General features: G+C 39.1%; 1 long non-coding RNA gene across 1 annotated transcript in view; it reads right to left on the bottom strand.

Moving 5' to 3' along the window:
• Nucleotides 1-10,894, bottom strand: part of LOC137638201 (uncharacterized) — a 68,101-nt gene extending 57,207 nt beyond the window's left edge. The window contains exon 1 of the long non-coding RNA XR_011043870.1: nt 10,682-10,894. This is a non-coding gene — a long non-coding RNA (uncharacterized lncRNA). The remainder of the gene's footprint in view (nt 1-10,681) is intronic.
• Between the last annotated feature and the right edge of the window lie 9,053 nt (nt 10,895-19,947).

A 19,947-nucleotide genomic window follows, 5' to 3' on the forward strand; every position in this document is an offset into this window, starting at 1 on the left:
GATATTCAGAACGTAACTGCACTGGTGGTGCAGTGTTCTACAGTTTGACGAATACTCCAGCCTGGGTCAAGTAACGCCAGCGTGGGACAAGTGGACTTCGTCAGCCTTGTGTCTGCAAGGATCGTCTGTTTTGGCCTCTATCATCTGTCACCATGTCGTCCATTTCAAGAGCTTCAGCAAAGACCAGCCAGTCGGCACTGCGTGTGCGCTTGCTTGAGGCGCAAGCAAAGCTTAAGCAAGCGGAGGAAGCAAAACAGCTAGAAGAATAGGAATTGGCTTTGGAAATGCAAGCCAAAGCACTTGCAGCTGAAGCCGAAATGCAAGCCAAAACACTTGAAATTGAAATGCAAGCCAAAGCAATTGCAGCTAAACGCAAGAGCCAAGAAGAGATTAACGGCCTGAAGTTAGACTGTGATAAACTACAGGTGGAGTATGAAATATTGTCTGAAGCTGGAACTTCATATGCTGGTTCCGGTGCTAGTAATGCTTCACAACCGGAGAAGAGGGACTCATCAGTTCAGTTGGATGTCAAAGGGATTGAGCAGTGGAGAAGTGATGTAAATTCTCACTATGAGAGTGGGAGAATCAGCAGGGTTCATGAAGCAGATGTGAATCCTACGAACGTCCACAGTGTGACGTATGACCTGAAGGGTCTTGAACATCATTCAACTCCATTGGCCCCAGATGCGACGCCTTTTGTGCCAAGACGTGTTCCCTTAACTCGAGATGTGTCACAAGCAGATCTGCAAACTTCTGAAATAGTAAAGGCTCTTGATTGTACACTAGCTAGTCAGCAAGAACTAACACGACGAATGCAGCTGCCACAGATGAAGCTGGAGCGTTTCAGCGGAGACTTAACCAAATTCTCCATGTTTAAGAATTCTTTCACCTGGATTGTGGAGTGTAATACCGACGACCCTGCACGAAGGCTAACTCACCTATACAACTGTTTAGATGGTACTCCCAAGAACCTGATTGAGAACTGTTTCCATCTACCCACTGACATTGGGTATGATTGTGCATGGGAGATATTGTGTCGTAAATACAAGAATGACAATGACCTGTCAGATGCTTATGTCAAGAAGCTATTTGATTGGAAGGAGATTAATGCAGGTGATATTGATGGCCTGGAAAATTATGCTGCATGTTTGAAGACAGTTAAGGCAGCACTTGGTAATAACTACCATCGAATAGAGCTTCAAGAAACAATGAAGAAGATTGTTGAAAAGCTCCCATACCAACTGAGAGTGAGATGGGTAGCGAAATGCGAGGAACATAAGTTCAAGCTTCCAGCTCTAATAGAGTACATTGAGAAACAGGCATGTATTGCCAAGCATCTCTCTTATTATGAGTGCGACCGTCGTATCCCGAAGCCTACTGAGAAGCCATCCAAGCCTGTCAGGCCTAAGACCTTACCTGTGCACCACACGGCTTCACCAGCTAGAGGGAAATGGTGTCCCTTCTGCACTAAGGAGGACCATGAACTTAAAGAGTGCTTCAAATTTGAGAGGTTGAAGCTTCCAGATCGCTGGGAGGTGATAAAGAAGGCAAGATACTGCTTCAGGTGTCTTAATGGTGAACATTCATATGCAAAATGTGAAGATGCATCCATCTGTGAAAGGTGTGGATCTCACAAGCACCATACCATGCTGCATAGTCCACCTAAGACTCCAAGCAATACAGGTGCGGCCCATGTGGGAGGCAAAAGTGCTATCGGGGGCGGTGAGAAGGCAGTTGGTGCTACAGAAGGTACAGCTACAGCTGGCAAGAGTGCTGCAGCCCCAAATGTGCAACCTATGTTCTCAGTGTGTGCAAGCCAGTTACCTAAGGGAAGAACAATGCTGAAGATCTTACCTGTTCTCGTAAATGGCATCCATGCAACCTATGGATTCATCGACAGTGGAGCTGCCCCAACATTGGCGGCAAGAAGCCTGATAGACCGAATGGGTCTCAAAGGAAGACCATGTAACCAGATCATGGCAACTGAAGCAGGGACTTTCACTTGTAAGGAAGTTCTGTCCCTACACATTGGTAATATTAATACTGATGAAGGAGAGCATGTGACCGACGTGTTCGTGGCTGACAAGATCAATGTGTCTATGGACCATGCCATGCGTCAAGAATGGCTGACCAAGTAGCCACATCTGAGTGACCTGGAAGTAGAGAGTCTACCTGAAGATCATCGTCAAGTAGAGCTGATCATTGGGCTAGACACGACATTGAACAGAGTGATTCTAGACCAGCGACATGGGCTTAAGGACGAGCCATCTGCATACCTGACCAAGCTAGGGTGGGTTGTTTTCGGCCCAACAGGACCTAGATCGCCTTCAGGTCCTGCCCTTCTGTTCCATGTGTGCACTGTGGATGATACAACAGAACTTCTGCAATGCAACTTCAACCAAGACTTTTGGGAGAAAGAGACACTCTCAAAGATAGAAGATTCTTTTGAAGACAAGAGATTCCTGTCTTTGCTGGACGAAACTGTTGTCCAGACAGATGGAAAGTATGTTGCTTGCTTACCCTTTAGTGACACTGAGCCTCTACCTAATAACCGTGCCATGGCAGAACGTAGGGCTCACTCCTTAAAGAAGAAATTTGAGGCAAATGAAACGTACAAGACTAAATACGTCGAACAAGTAGAGAAGTACCTTTTGAAAGGGTACGCTGAGCTTGTCCCAGTCGACAAGCTGAATCGCAGTGATGGCCGTGTGAACTACATGGCGCACCATGGGGTCAAACACCCTACCAAGGACAAGCTTAGGGTTGTCTTCGACCTTAAGGCTAAGCATGCTGGGACCTCACTCAATGACCACCTCATGCAGGGACCAGATCTCACAAGTAGTCTTGCTGGAGTGCTGCTGCGCTTCAGGGAAGGACAACATGCTGTTACTGCGGACATACAAGAAATGTTCCATCAAGTCAAGGTGCCAGAAGACGAGAGGGACTCTTTACGCTTCCTGTGGTGGCCAGGTGGAGACACCAATCAAGCTATTCAAGAGTTCAGGATGACTTCACATGTGTTTGGAGCGCGATCGTCCCCAAGTGTAGTCAACTTCTGCCTCAGACAGGCAGCACTGGACTATGGTGACAAGTATGGTGAAGACGCTTGCCATGCCGTACGACGCAACTTCTACGTTGACAACTTGTTGAAGTCAATGGACAGCGAGGAAGACTGTATCCAATTGACAAAAGACCTCATTGAACTCTGTGCTGATGGAGGATTCCGGCTGAACCAGTGGACATCTAGCAACAAGTGCATTCTCGCTGCCGTGCCTGAAGGGGAGAGAGATAAATCAGTGGCTACATTGGACCTCAGTAAGGACGAGCTGCCTACGGAGCGCGCTTTGGGTATCCACTGGTACATGAGCAGTGATGAGTTCACCTTCAAGATCAACCTGAAGGAGAAGCCTAGGACACGAAGAGGAGTTCTCTCTGTAGTGGCTTCCTTGTATGATCCACTTGGTTTTGTCGCACCTTTCACCCTGAAAGGGAAGATGTTACTACAAGAACTGTGTCGTCGCAACTTACCTTGGGATGAAGAAATGAACAACGACGAAGCAAATCGCTGGAGCAGATGGACTTCCCAGCTTCAGTGTCTAGGAGACTTCAAGATCAGAAGAAGCCTGGTGCCTCCAGACTTTGGGGAGGTATCATCGTACCAACTTCACCATTTTGCGGACGCAAGCCAGGCAGGATATGGTGTGGCCACGTATCTGCGCACGGTAAGCAAGAATAACCAAGTGAACAGTACACTGGTTATGGGTCGAGCTCGTGTAGCTCCCCTCAAGAGACCGAGTATTCCACGAATGGAATTGACTGCTGCTGCTGTGGCAGCTCAACTTGATTGCAAGATCAGGTCAGAACTCGATTTGGAGTTGTGTGACTCAGTGTTCTGGACCGACAGCACGTCTGTCCTGAAGTACATCCGTAACCTGTCTGCAAGATACCACACATTTGTCAACAACCGTGTGAACCTCATCCGCGACCTCAGTGACATCACCGCTTGGAGGTATGTGAACACCTCTGCGAACCCTGCAGACCTGGCCTCTCGGGGCCTTGATGTGGACAGCTTGCTGGAGTCGTCGCTGTGGCTGACAGGACCAGAGTTCCTGTGTCAAGAGCAGGACAGTTGGCCAGCTCTTCCTGACGATGTTAAGCGAGCAGAACTAGATGGAGATCCAGAAGTTAAGCAGTCTGCACCCATCTTCAGCATGGTGGTGCCGGAACCAATCCTAGTGGAGAAGATTGCTGCCAAGTTCTCTTCATGGACCAAGATAGTGCGAATCATCGCTCGACTGAGGCGATTAGGAACCAAGAGTGGATCAGAAGTGTTATCTGCAAACGAGATGAATTGTGCAACAACCATAATATGGAAGAAGATTCAAGCTCAAGAGTATGGGAGTGAGATCAAATCACTCTCCAAGAAGGATTCCGCGGTGAAGAAATCCAGCAAGATTTGCAAGTTGCGACCATTTCTACAAGAAGGCTTGCTGAAGGTTGGTGGAAGACTCTGTGAAGCCACCATCAGTGATAGCTGCAAGCACCCCATCATTCTTCCATCCAAGTCGCCAGTTGTGAGGAAGATGGTGCGATGGACCCATGAAACAAACAGCCATTGTGGGCAGAACCATCTTATGGCTGAACTAAGAAAAAACTACTGGATCGTTCATGGAAATTCAGTAGTTAGATCAGTGATACGTGACTGTGTCATCTGTAGAAGACTCAGTTATCGGCCAGTGAATCAAGTGATGGCCGACTTGCCCTCTGACCGGATCTGTCCGGGGGATCCTCCCTTCACCAATACAGGGGCAGACTGCTTCGGTCCCTTCTTTGTGAAGCAAGGGCGCTCTACAGTGAAGCGCTGGGGAGCCATTTTTACCTGCCTGACAGTGCGAGCGATTCATCTGGAGGTTCTCAGCTCGATGGATCAAGACTCCTTTGTGAATGCAGTGAGAAGATTTACGGCCAGGCGAGGAGCTGTCAAGAGAATATGGTCAGACAACGGTACCAACCTCGTCGCAGCTGACCGAGAGCTGAAGGAAGCTCTTCAAGACTTCAAGGAAGAGGAAATTGCCCAAACCCTAGCAGCTAAGGGCATCGAGTGACGTTTCAACCCGCCATATGCGTCACACTTCGGAGGAGTCTGGGAACGCCTCATACGTTCAGTGAGAAGAGCTCTCAGTGCAACCTGCCTGCAGCAGGTCACCACTGACGACACACTATCGACACTGTTCTGCGAAGCAGAGTCTTTGGTGAATGGAAGACCCCTAACCAAGGTAAACGACGACCCAGACTGTCCACTGCCATTGACGCCTAGTATGCTGTTGACTCTGAAGAGTGCAGTGCTCCCAGTAACGAAGACTGACCAGAAGGACTTGTATGTTAGGCGCCGCTGGCGTCAAGCGCAATATCTTGCCGACCAATTCTGGAAGCGATGGCTGAGGGAGTACCTTCCATTGCTTCAAGAAAGACAGAAGTGGACCGTCCAACGGCGAGACATCCAAGTTGGCGACATCGTGCTAACTACCGACGAACGTCTCCCCAGAGGCTCGTGGCCTTTGGGGCGAGTCTTGGAAGTGACTCGAGACTCTGACAACCGAGTTAGACAAGCCAAGATTAAGACTGAGTGTGGGTTGTACTTACGTCCAGTGCAGAAAATGTGCCTTCTCCTTGAAACGGAGTGTGATGACAGTGGAGTGCCATTGGAAAAGGAGTGAACGCCGTGCGCTGCTCATATGGCGTGCTGTGTATGTGGCATATTTGCAGTGTATTTTGTATACTACAAAATAGGGGGCGGTGTAGGATATGCCACAGCGTTTTACGTTTTTAGTTAAGTTGACGCTACACGTTTTCTTTGTTGATGATAAGGATGAGGAGATAAGCGAGCGTCGGGATTGCCTGATGTTTGTTTTGTATTTAATTATATACTTATGTGCACTATTTTGAATTGAATATTTCTATTGAATGGAAAACTGTATACATATTTTGTTTACTTTTTTATATGAAAAAGAAGTATTGAGTTGGTACTGAAAAATATTGTACTGTTATTGTTGGCATCTGCCCAAAAGGCCGCGATTTATGCCCGCCTTGGCGCCTTTGTTCAGTTCAGCGTGGGCAGGCTCTGGAAAGCACATGGAATTTCTGCATGCTGTGGTTCTGTAGTATTTGTGGTGTGCTGAGCTGCCCAGTGTACTCATCATAGTATTAAGTGACCAGTGTTGCTGTTAGCTAGGAGGCTGAATGCATCTGGTGGTACAGCAACTTGTACTAGTGGTTATCTGAGAATTTTAGCATTAGAATCGGCGTCTGGAAAATGTAAGTTTATTTTCTATGTTAAGTGAACCTTACCTGTGGAATTACTGTATTGTATTTTACATCATTTACATTATTTTGTATTTACATGATATTTACAGTATATATATTGTTTCACATGAATATTTACATTATTTTTTGTATATTTATTGCTGCTTTTGTTTGCAGCGTCAAACCTCGCTGCTTTTGATGGAATATATGAACACCACAGAGGAAGAGTGTTTGACTTCACCCTTAGTAAACGCCGATATTCAGAACGTAGCTGCACTGGTGGTGCAGTGTTCTACAATATATATATATATATATATATATATATATATATATATATATATATATATATATATATATATATATATATATATATATATATATTAATATATGTATATCTTATAAAGACCGCGATTCAGGTATGAATCTCATCAAAGAAAATGAATTACGTGAGGTAAAGTATACCTATGCCATTATGCAAAGTGGAAAGCTCCGTCATTCCCAGGCCTTTAACTTGCGTTATCTTGCAGGGTGATTAACCATTTGGGGGGGAAGCATACCTCAATGCAATCTCCCTTGTTTTATGGACGGGTTGGTGATATATTTTATATATATATATATATATATATATATATATATATATATATATATATATATATTATGATGCTTTCCTCAAGCTTAGTTAAAAATGTTAGTTTGATGTGTATTTTACATATGAATCAGGGTATCACAAATTGTTTTGTTATTAACGAGACATTGAAAAGGTTTGAAGATAAGATTTTCGGTTTGTTTGAAGTCTGAAAGGGACCACCACAGTATATGTAAACCTGGTATATTTGTAGGTTGACCTTGCTGAAGAGAATTCATGGTGTGTTTTTACTATATAGCTTCCTCCTCTTTTTTATGAATTCTTCTGAATTACCAGAATGTTGTAATTTTATCCCACTCAATTTGCAAATATCTGGTCTTAATACTTGCGGCTTGAAGAGATCCTATAATGAGAATATTCAGTTGCATGTGCATAAACACTTCCTCTTGGACATGATCAAGTTGTCATGATACCTCTGTGACCAACAAGTGGGACACTTTAGAATCCCATCGTGCCTCTTTTAGATCTAAAGAGTATACACAATTTTTTTTTATCTCGCGGTCTGTCAACTTTGGTAAGTTGCCCTCTTGAAGCACCTCCTCGAAAATGAGAAGGGGGAACTTTATGTATGCATTTTATACAATGATGATTGTGTTATTTTGTGTGTTCATGTAAGCACATAATTCTAAAATTGTATTATTGCTGCAGAGCACCATGTTACGTTGATATACTCTTCAGTTAAAATCAAGTGTAATGTGTAGGGCCAATTCAAATTTCTGCAGAAATATTTTGCATGGTTCCGTTTCATTCGTTCACTTCATGGATGCACTTGCGAAACCTATTCCCACCTTTCTCATTTATCGTTATGGTTTTGTATAGTGTCTATTGTAATACTTCAGAAGGCTGTTTGGTTAATCTCTTACGACCTGTCTTGTAAAATTTACTTCAAGAGAATGCGCATGATAAATATAATTGAGAGGGGTTTTATGATAAGGGGAAAATGTAGTGATGATAACCATAGGCTGAGGTAAATGTGTGAGTATTTACTGGTTTAATAAGGTCCAGGGAGTAGTACAATGCTGTGAAAGGGCAAAAATGTAACTAATCTTCAGGGGAATTCATTTAGATAAAATAGAACACGAAACCAAAGATACCAAAGATACCAATAATAATATGGTTATATATCTAAATTGTTTGCCAACATGTTTTAAGTTTTAACCATTTAACCTATGTTATGTCAATTCACGGCCAAAAACGCTTCACATTATTCCCTTATCATTCCTCGCCTTTTTCTTGCAATCGGATTCGAATTTTCGCTTTATTGATTAATTCTAATCCTGAAAATAATAAGGAATAAAAAGAAAAACTTCCTATTGATAAACGTCGATTTTGTGGTTGTAAATCATAAGACCTTCTAATAATTGGTTCACGGATTGTTTAAATCACACATTGTAGATTTACTCGCATTTCCTATTTTTCCTGTTTCCGTTCTTCCTTCGGATTTGGAACTCGCTCTTTTCCCACTCCAGTAAATTGTATTTTTCTTTTTCAGCCTAAGCCTAGGTTCTATAAAGGCGTTTGGTTACCTGTCGCAGTGGCCTTCACAAATATTGATTTTTATAAAAAAAAAAAAAAGTAATAATTAAGTAACCTTTATGAAATTTGGCATGTGTCTTTGTAATTGAATTCACAAAAATTAATAACGATATAATGAACATATAATTTAGGAATTAACTGTATTGTAAGTAAAGGAAGGTCATAGAATCCATAAGTCAAAATATTGTTAAAAATCTATATTAAACCTCAAGAAGAGGTGAATAGAAAATGGAAGAAAGAGAATAATAAAAATGCTCGGAATTCTATCTTGATGAAGGTTCTGTGGGCCTCCTGTGATTACCAAAGACAATCAGTCCCGTTGATTATTTTTTTAATAAAACTCCATTGAAACGGAAAGTCAATAAATGGATTCGCAATATAGTCTGGCAATTCAGATTAATTTGCCATTTAGCAATGAGAATTTGTATTCAAAAGTGCACAGAACCATTGTACAGAATCCATTGTTCCGAATTTGAGAATAGTATGTACTCTATGTATATCCAATATTATTCTCCGCTTTGTGATATGCAATTTATAATTGAATTCTATTATTCGAATGACGGGCGCGCACGTGGTCAGTTCCAATTAGATGCTATTAAGAGTGTAAAATCAATGACCTTATAAAGGTTTATAGGTAATTCATATACAGATACATTACTTTCCTAAACATTATAACAAGTAAGCAATGTGTGGTAGGCTATATCCGCTAAGTATTGTTAACGGGAGATCATTGCTGTAGTGAAAATGTAACTACACATACACCTACGCTCGCATGTGTGTGAGTTTTTATACTGTTTGTATATGTGTTTTTATTATATATATATATATATATATATATATATATATATATATATATATATATATATATATATATATATATATATATATATAAACACATACATACATGTGTGTGTACACACACGCATATATATATATATATATATATATATATATATATATATATATATATATATATATATATATATATACATACATACATACATGTATGTCTCTCTCTCTCTCTCTCTCACTATACAGTATATATATATATATATATATATATATATATATATATATATATATATATACTGTATATATATGTGTGTATATATATATATATATATATATATATATATATATATATATATATATATATATATATATATATATCATTCAGAAGCTACATAAGATTATAATACATAAGTAAATATTGCTTCATTGGCTTCCCTCTACCTAATTCGTTTTTTTTTTTTTAATCGTATTGTTTTTATTTATTTTTCCAGATGATTTATTTAAAGTGGTTAATTTTGTTTCGGCATTTATATGTTGTTTATATCAGTGTTTCAATAAATATGTTCGTTCTTTAGGGTTCAGAAGGTCAATAACATAATCCCTAACGCGTAGAAATGTAGCCTATATGTTTCCATTTTGCAATGCATTAATTCAATTACAATTACTATCAAAGCAGTGTATAATAAGAAAGGTTATTGTTGTACTTCCCTCTAAATAAAGGTAATCTAATTAATTATTTAGAACTTCCGTAATTTTCTGTACAATGATAATAGCATGGTGGGCAAAAGTAAGAAAAAATTGATTTTAGTCTTAAGGATCAGTCCTTTTATGGCACTTTAGTTGGACATTTTTTTCGGCATATTTTGATATTGTAGCACTGACCTACTCGTTTTATATTGCAAATAGTAATTTTAGTCATTTTCTAGATCACTTAAATATGCATTTGATCAGATAATGTAGACAATACTATAATTTCTTAAAAGAACGTTATGCAAACTGATAGCTCTCTCTATATTTGGGTGTGAAAAAATTAGCATTCTAGTACACTTGACCACGCTTATCTCATGCAGAAGTTTATATCCCCTGGTTTGCAATAACGTCATTAAAGTAATAATTGGGTCCTAGAATATCATGTAATATATCACTGATATCAATTGACTAGGTTTTTATGGTAATTACTTGAATGATATTTTGTTGGTTGTAGAAGTTTTGAATCGGCTGTTATTCACCCGGTATCTTTCTCATCTTCTTTTACAAGATGACGAACGCATGCTTATTCTTTGCCATCACTAATCTCTGCTTTGGGTAAACTGGCCGCAAGCAGTAAAATGATGCCAGAAAATATTCTGCGTGACAGGGGCTAAGGTTCAAAAGCAACAAACCAAGCAAATCCGTAAAGCTTACCTTGATCGAGGTGTGGAAAGGGATCCAGGTGACGGCTGTTGACATATCGGCAAAGAAAGAGGGGTAAGACCATCACCAGCTTCAACAGATTTGCTAAAGGGCGTGCCGCCGATCCCTGCAAGCTGATTGGCGGGGAGCTGGGTCGTCAGCAGTTACCCCAGGGCCAGCCAGCATTTGTCGCCCCCATTCTTCTGGCCCTTGCCCATGATCCGCCATCGTGGCATTGGGAGTGTAGATTACATTTGTGTTTAGTTTAGTTTATATAATGTCCAATCACTAATTAATAACTATATCAGCTCAAATTGCTTTACTTACGCCGATATTGATATATTTTATGCCAATAGTTGGCCAATGTTTTCCAGATCCTTTCGGTCATTTGGGAGAGAAGAGGATTTAATTGTAAGGAAAGTTTCATGTATATTTTGTAATTGGGAGGGGGTTTGATTAAGATGTAAAAAGCTACGAAGTTAAGACAAAATGGAAGTCGGATGGTAGAGACTAATATTAAGAGCGGCTCTTATAGGTGATTTATATTTTCCTGAGAATCGTGTGTTTATTCGAGTATTGTTTACGTCATAGTAATGCTATTCATTGTTTAATGAGACATTCTGATATCTGATCTGACTTTGGTGGGTTTACAGTATACAGTATGAGGCTATATATTTCGGAAAAGTATTATCAATATCTTTTTTATTTAGGATGAGATATTTATTATCAGTAGGATTAATGTATTTTATTAATTATAAATAAATTATTTATTATAGTTTATGGCATATTGAAATGGGGTTTGGTAGGGAAGAAAAAGTAACTGAGGTGTACATAGCGTCATCACTTTTATTTAGAAAATAAGTAAGCGTCCTTAAACATTTTTAAATAGATAACCGAAAAATTAAAAAGGATACCGATTTGCTTTATACCCACTGTACTGAAAGGATTATGAAAAGCCAGCTAGACTAAATTAGGAATAAATTTAAAATAAACCTTTCACTTTAAAGATTTTCCATTTCTGTAATAAAGAAATGATGCAAGGCTTTTGATATTTTGAAAGTAGAAGGTTTGCCTTATTCAAATGCACTGAGAATGAAACCCAAACTTGTGATTTGAAGGAATCTTAGAAAGTTTGGCATCTGAGGTAATTACGTTCAAGTTTACTAATCTCGTTGAAGTCGTGACTCAGTGGGAACTTGGATACTTCCATTAAACTCGGGTCCTCAACCAGTACGCAGCGTAGCCTACCTGCCAAGGGTTCAGGATTTTCGAAGTTGTCAACCATCTCACATAAGGAATAAGTTGCCATGAAAGATGGCGAAGCTCTCGAGGATATTTTACCTATCTAGTAGTATTTTTATAATTTTTATAGTTTTTTATAGTTATTTTTAAGTGCACATAAAATCGTTCAATTCATTCTTTGTTTTATCCTATAAACTTTCTTGAATCGATCATTATGACTTTCGGTTGGATAAAACCTCCTATAATTGAAATATGTATAACGAATTCCTCGATGATTTATTCCGTATGGAGGAGTACCGTAGACATTACAGAATATTCTTTGTGGCGTTCCTTGGACCTATAGCTACACTCACGGTCTAACTTTTGACTTAAAGCACATTCTTGCTTACTTTCGTTCATCTTGCTATCTAGTCTATACTTGTTTATATTGCAACTGTGGTGTTTTCTTACAGTTTTACCGGAGATCTGTTTATTACATTTCATTTACTTTGGGAACCTCTTGCCTTGCTATCCAATTTAATCATTGACTCCCTCTTCCATATCTTGATACGATGCTGGATAGGTTCAGGTTCAGGTTCTGGTGTGAGGCATAGCCTTTACAACGGCGCCTCTGTGTCTTTTAGTTTTGTGTGTTCCTTATTTTCACTAGTTTTTCTCTTTTCATCCACATTTGTTGTAGTATACTTTTCTTATTTTCAATATTCTCTTCACAAAAAAGGAATTTTCCAACTGTTTGTGCACTATCTTCTTCGTATGGTTGTTGAAGCTCAATTGCTTTTATTCTTATATCACTAAACTGTGGACATTATAATATAAAGTGGTTAGCATTTTCTTCTACATCACAGAATACACAGTTTATATTTCCATCTTGGTGTCTGTTTCTTATATTCAAGCCCAATGAGTTTGTCCTTGCTCTGAATAATAAAATTGACGAAAATGTATTGGCATACACTTCCTCCTCCTTGATTTCACTTTTCCAGTTTTTATACAAAATTAAACTCTCCTTACACTCCATTTCACTCTTCCATTTGCTTGTGTCCCATTCTCTTGTTCTCTTCTTTATGTCCTCTTTCGTACATCTCTTGACTTCTCTCATCGCCATCCCACATTCTTCAGCATACTTCTTCACATGCATCCACCACTTCCTCTCTTTTTCTTCCATATCATTGACTATTGCTGTAAGTAGGTCCTTTTCTCCCTTAAAAATGCTATTGAGGTACCTCAGCTTACCATCCATTACCCTTGTTTTCATAGCAGATGCTCCTACATCCCCTCTCAAGGCTACAATTGCTGTATTCTTTACAGCCCCTAACATCCTTCTATACACTCCATTCTCTATTCTCTGCAACTTTTCTATTTCCGTTTCACATTTGTTCCATATAATATAGAAGGTAGTGCTACACTTTTCCAGTATGTTTTCCCTATCAGTATCTTATTACAACTTTTTTCTATGATCGAATATGTAAGATTGGCTAGCTTTTGCGCCTTAACTATCATTTCACTTTTCTGTGTTTTGAACATATTCCTACCATCATCTACCTTGATACCTAGGTATTTAATATTGCTTACTACTCTTATTCCCTCTATATTATCTGGTTTCTCCTTCATATTATATATAAGTACGCTACTTTTGTCCCTATTTATGTCTAAACCACACTGCTTTCCTATATCTATCACTTTCCTTATGTTTAATTCAGCATCCTCTATATTCTCAGCAAGCACTAGGACATCATCAGCAAAAAATAATACTACTAGCTTTATAATATCATTTTTAAAACCATTACCTTCCTTTTCTACATGTTTTATAATCTGATAAGTAATTAATTTGAATAATGTTGTAGAGGCAGTACAGCCTTGCTTTATTCCACTACTTACGCTCAATTTTTGTTCTACTCTTTCCCCTATGTCTAACGTAGTCGAGTCTCCCACATACACTTCAGCTATAGAGTTAATTATACTAGTATGTACTTTGTATTGCTTTAATGTTTCTATCAGTGCTTCCCTTTTTATGGAATCGAAAGCTTTTTTGAAATCTAAAGAGGCCACTATGAGTTTTTTCTTATTTTTGAAAGTTCCTTCGACCATGTATTGTAAGATGAATATATTATCCTCAATCCTTCCTCCTTCTGTAAATCCCGCTTGACTATCCTCTATGGCATTATTACTTTTTAAATGCCTTTCTATTTCATCCTTGATAAAAGCCATGTATATTTTATATGATACATTTGTGAGAGCTATAGGTCTCAATTCCTTTGCTGTTGGCTTGTTTTTCTTTTTTAACATTTTTGTTCTGGATTCTTTCCAGCTTTTGGGTTTTTCTTTGCTGGCTAGTTCCTCTTTGTAGCAGTTCACTAGTGTATTCTTGCATATATCACTCACCATCATTGCTTTGTAGTAGTCTGGCTTTAGTCCATCTGGCCCAGCTGCTTTACCTTTCTTTAGACGTTTTAAGCATTTTTCTAATTTACCTTTACTCATTTCAGCGGCGGGCATGGGTTTAATTATTCCTTCGACATTAAGTACAGCATCGTAATGCTCCCTTAGATGTTCAGGTATACTATATTCATTTACAGTTATAATGTCGTTTTCTCTTCTCAAATTATCCAGGTATTCACTCTCCTCCTCCTCATTCCAGATCTCAGTTATTCTATTTTCATGTGTGTTGTAGACTGTTTTCCAAAATTTTACTAATTCTTCTTTAGCCTCTTCATCTGATAGTTTATTTCCTCTCTCTCCATATAATTGTATTGCCTCGCTTTTTATTTTTTTGCTATTTCTTAATTTGTTTATGTTTTCCCATAGTTTATTGTTTTTATCATCTCTTATCTCCCTGGTCTTCTTTTTCTCATATAACGTTATGCTCTCTTTCACCAGTATTTGTACTTCTTTCTTCTTATGATTGTATTTTTCTTCTAATTCTCTTTTTATCCTAATATCTTTTTCATTTCTCTTTTTTCTATTAAGTTCCTTTCTTTCCTTAATCTTTCTTCTTATTTCCTCGGTTACCCAAGGTTGTTCTTTGGTCTTCCCTTCATTTGTTACCCTTCTCCTATATGTTTTAGCCAAATGTTCTTGTTTCATTTCTGCCATTATTATGTTTAGCTCATCAATGTTTTTTACATCCTTGCTGACAAGTTTTCTCTCTATAGATTTCACATATTCGTCTATATCTTTTGCGTCACTGCTATAATATGTAATTTCTTCCCACTTCCCTTTATTGTAATTATTTTCGCTATTTGTTTTTGCTTCCAATTCTACTGTTATTAAGTTGTGATCTGATATATCTAATACTGTTTTATCTTCATCTATTTCCATACATTTAAATTGTTTATATAGCATATTATTTGCAAGTACAAAATCAATAGCACTATACTGATCTTGTCTATTCCACGTGTATAGTCCTGAGCACCTTTCATCTCCATTTGATAGTGTTAGGTTGTGGTTACCCATCCAATCTAGCACCATTTCCCCATTTCTGTCTATTTGTTGGTGCCCAAGAAATCCCACGTGGCCGTTAAAATCCCCCATAACTAGCAAAGGTGTTGTTTCTCCTGCTTTTTGTATTAATTTTTCACATTCCACTTTCAATTCTTGATCTCTTTTTCTATCTTCTTCTGTATTTCCTGCTGCGAAATATACCAGTATTATCAGGAATACTAAGTTGTGGATTTTGCAATGTACCATTATTATATCGCTATGTTTGGTTTTTATTTCCTCTACTTTAGTGATGTTATTGTTTTTAAAAATTAACATTAACCCTCCACCCTTTTTGTCTTTAAAATCCCTTCTTTTTGCTAACTTTAACAGACCTTTACTCAGCTGTATTTTATCTATTTTTTGGTGCGTTTCTGTCAAACAAAATATATGAACTTATTTGTGTTCATCTCGTTTTCTATTTCTATTAATTTCTGCTTGGTTAGTGCTTGGATATTTGACAGGCATATTCTTATACATTGGCTAACTTTTTTGTCTGAATTTTTACCTTTCCTAATTCGCTCTGCTTGCGTTTGCTTCTTGACGAAAATTGTCGTTTCTTACTAGTTCTCCTCTCTTTATGTACCACCCCTGTTCTCCATTTTTCTTTTTTCTCTCTCAATTCCTCTAGCAACTTCCTTTCTTTTTCCCTTTCCCTAAAAGTGAGGTCAGGTGCAATGAAAACTTGTCTCAACTCCTCTTTTGTTGATTTCCTGAGGTGTTTGCCCCTTGCAATTATTCCCCATTTTTCCTTAGTGCTTTTAAGCTTAACTAGCAGGGGCCTTGGTTTTTGTCTTTGTCCTTGTTCCTCTCTCTCTTCCCTTGGTTTGCCTAACCTACCCACTTCTTCAATTTCCACATCATTCATTCCTAACTCGACATTAATCAAACTCCCGCATATATCAAAATCATCTCTCAGCTTTTCATTATTATCAACTTTTGTACTTTCTTTTATTTTGAAAATTACTATATTGTTTTTCTTTTTCTCCTTTTCCCTTATTTCTATCATCTCTGCCCTGACTTCCTCCCTAACTTCTTCTCTTGTCAGCTGACCTGTTCCTATCATATTATTATCCACCAAGGACCTAATCTCCTTTTTTAACTCATCTACCGTATCCTGCAGCCCTATGAAATTATCCCTGAGCTCATCATACTGTTTCCTAAGTTTCTTGTTTTCTGCCTTCAAGTTTTTGAAATCCCCCTGCACCTACTACAGAACCATCGGGCATGTTTAGATTCACTGATTTTCTTAAATTCACTCCTTTCTAATTGACCACAGCCTATGTGAAACCATACATCACACAAATCACATTCTATCGCTTCTTGGTTTGATCTTACCCCTTTTTTGCACCATCCGCAGTTGTTTGGACCAGCCATCCTTTCTTCATGGTCAGTCACTTGAATATTCTTCCTCTCCTTTTCCCCCTTTCACTTCCTTCCTTCTCACACTCACACCCACTGCACCTTTCACTGATTCTCTCTTAGGCACCATGTTTAATATATTTTGAGCTTGGTTATGTTATGTTATTCTAGCGGCTTTATAATTATCAGAACACACGTGTTTACACTTTGTCTACAGTTCTTGCATTACCGTCGCCATCTTTACTCTCTTGCATTACCATCGCCATCTTTACTGAATCCTAGTAGTTGCAGTGACATGTAGAGCGAACTTTCAGAAATAGAATCAAATGAAATCTAATGGGATTTAAGAATCCTTTTAATTATCACGAATCATCTAGTGATATATATATATATATATATATATATATATATATATATATATATTGTATATATATATATATATATATATATATATATATATATATGTATATATATATATATATATATATATATATATATATATATTTATGGGTAAAGTAACTTTTGTTTTTCCCACATGTAGTTTTTATATAAATGCTGGGGATGATTGAAAAGATTTGACTTGTAATTTAAGTTTAATTTTACTGCTTGTTTAGATAATTTACTTAAGCGGTAATGATTTAATTGCAGTTGCAATATTGTGTTTTATGGATAAGTTACTTGTGCAAAGAATTTCCATTCTTTTTTTCACCAGCATTAAGTGGAATTTAGATTAGATTAGGATTTCGATTGATACATTTATTTGGTAACTAAGACAAAGGGGATCAGACGTCAGATTCAAATGAATTCTCTTGTGTAAAGTTATTACGTTTTAAACAAGTGTAAACGAGGTTTTAATATGTGTATGTGAGATTCATACACGGTTATATATTTTCATCTACATATGCAAGTATAGTATACGCTTACATTTATCATAGTTTTTGGTATGTTTCAAAATACGCCGAAGAATATTCTCGTGTAAAATTACATTATGGCTTTCATTTTATATAGAGACTGTTAACTGATATCCCAGAGAGAGAGAGAGAGAGAGAGAGAGAGAGAGAGAGAGAGAGAGAGAGAGAGAGAGAGACTTACCTTATTACCTTAGGTAAGGTAAGACTGTTAACTGATATCCCAGAGAGAGAGAGAGAAAGTGAGAGAGAAAGTGAGAGAGAGAGAGAGAGAGAGAGAGAGAGAGAGAGAGAGAGAGAGAGAGAGACTTACCTTATTACCTTAGGTAAGGTAAGTCTCTCTCTCTCTTTCTCTCTCTCTCTCTCTCTCTCTCTCTCTCTGGGATATCAGAGAGAGAGAGAGAGAGAGACTTACCATATTACCTTAGGTAAGGTAAGTCTCTCTCTCTCTCTCTCTCTCTCTCTCTCTCTGGGATATCAGTTAACAGTCTTACCTTACCTAAGGTAATAAGGTAAGTCTCTCTCTCTCTCTCTCTCTCTCTCTCTCTCTCTCTCTCTGATATCCCAGAGAGAGAGAGAGAGAGAGAGAGAGAGAGAGAGAGAGAGAGAGAGAGAGAGAGAGAGAGAGAGAGACTTACCTTACCTAAGGTAATAAGGTAAGTCTCTCTCTCTCTCTCTCTCTCTCTCTCTCTCTCTCTCTCTCTCTCTCTCTCTCTCTCTGGGATATCAGAGAGAGAGAGAGAGAGAGAGAGAGAGAGGTGTGCGGTTATGTGCCGAATTGTGTCAATAACATTAACCTTGCGAGAGGAAGCCTTAAAAACAAAGGAAATAGATAGTTTTGAACACAAGAATTTTTTTGTTTATACAGCATGTCTGCACCATCTTTACTCGTTATTATTATTTCATTGTATCTTAACGTGGTAACTAGAATAAAAAGAAAAGAAAAAAAGAAGTTACTCTTAGTGTGTTTTAACAGTAAACTGTGCTTTAATCTCCTATTCTGATGTTTTTTTTTACTCTAATATTTTGAACAGCACTGAATTTCTAAGTATTTATTATGGACTATGGGGTGGGGTTTCACTTCTTAAATTTTCTGTAAATGAATTATACCTACATTCAAGTGGTCTTTATTCATATTTTAATTTCGCGAAGGGACTTCAACTCTGAAGTGAAGCAAAACAGCACTTTGGAGAGCTGTCCGGAGTGCATGTTTTTCCGTTTTTTCTCCATTATCTATATTTCAGAATTTTCTCTTGCCCACGCATTTATGTGTACGTAATGAAAACTAGCATTCGTTCAGCAGTATTAAAGGAACATTTAAGAAAAAAAAGACTGATATATAGTAATCAGGGAAAACTTAATCGGTGTGAGAAGGGGGAGGAAAGAGGGGGAAGGGAGTGCAAAGGGGGGAAGAAAGGAGGGGAAGGGAGTGAGAAGGGGGAAGGAAAGGAGGGGAAGGGAGTGAGAAGGGGGGTAGGAGCGGGAAGGGAGTGGGAAGGAGAGAGGATAGGAAGGGGAGGGAGTGAGAAGGGGGAAGGAAAGGAGGGGAAGGGAGTGAGAAGGGGGGAGGAGGGGGAAGGGAGTGGGAAAGAGAGAGGAAAGGAGGGGGAAGGGAGTGAGAAGGGGAGCGGAAGGGAGTGAGAAGGGAGGAATAAAGGAGGGGAAGGGAGTGAGAAGGGGGGAAGGAGGAGGAAGGGAGTGGGAAGGAGTGAGGATAGGAGGGGAAGGGAGCGAGAAGGGAGTAAGAAGGGGGAGGAAAGAAGGGGGAAGGGAGTGAAAAAGTTTGGGGAAGGTAAGGGAGTTAAAAGGGGGAGGAAAGGAGGGGAAGGGAGTGAGAAGGGGGCAAGAAAGGAGGGGAAGGGGGGAGGAGGGGAAGGGAGTGGGAAGGAGAGAGGAAAGGAGGGGAAGGGAGTGAGAAGGGGGAGGAGGGGGAAGGGAAGGGGAGGGAGAGAGGAAAGGAGTGGGAAGAGAGTGAGAAGGGGGAAGGAAAGGAGGGGGAAGGTAGTGAGAAGGGTGAGGAAAGGAGGGTGAAGGGAGTGAGAAGGGATGAGGAAAGGAGTGAGAGGGAGGGAGGAAAAGAGGGCTAAGGGAGTGAGAAGGGGAGGAAAGGAGGGAGAAGAGAGTGGGAAGGGGGGAGGAAAGAAGGAGGAAGGGAGTAAGAAGGAGAGAAGGAGAGAGGAAAGAAGGGGAAGGGAGTGAGAAGGGAGGAGGAAGGGACTGAGAAGGAGGGAGGAAAGGAGTGGGAAGGAAGTGGGAAGGATGGAGGAGAGGAGGGGGAAGGAAGTGAGAAGG

Source organism: Palaemon carinicauda, chromosome 3 (assembly GCF_036898095.1).
Source record: "Palaemon carinicauda isolate YSFRI2023 chromosome 3, ASM3689809v2, whole genome shotgun sequence".
NCBI lineage: Eukaryota > Metazoa > Arthropoda > Malacostraca > Decapoda > Palaemonidae > Palaemon > Palaemon carinicauda.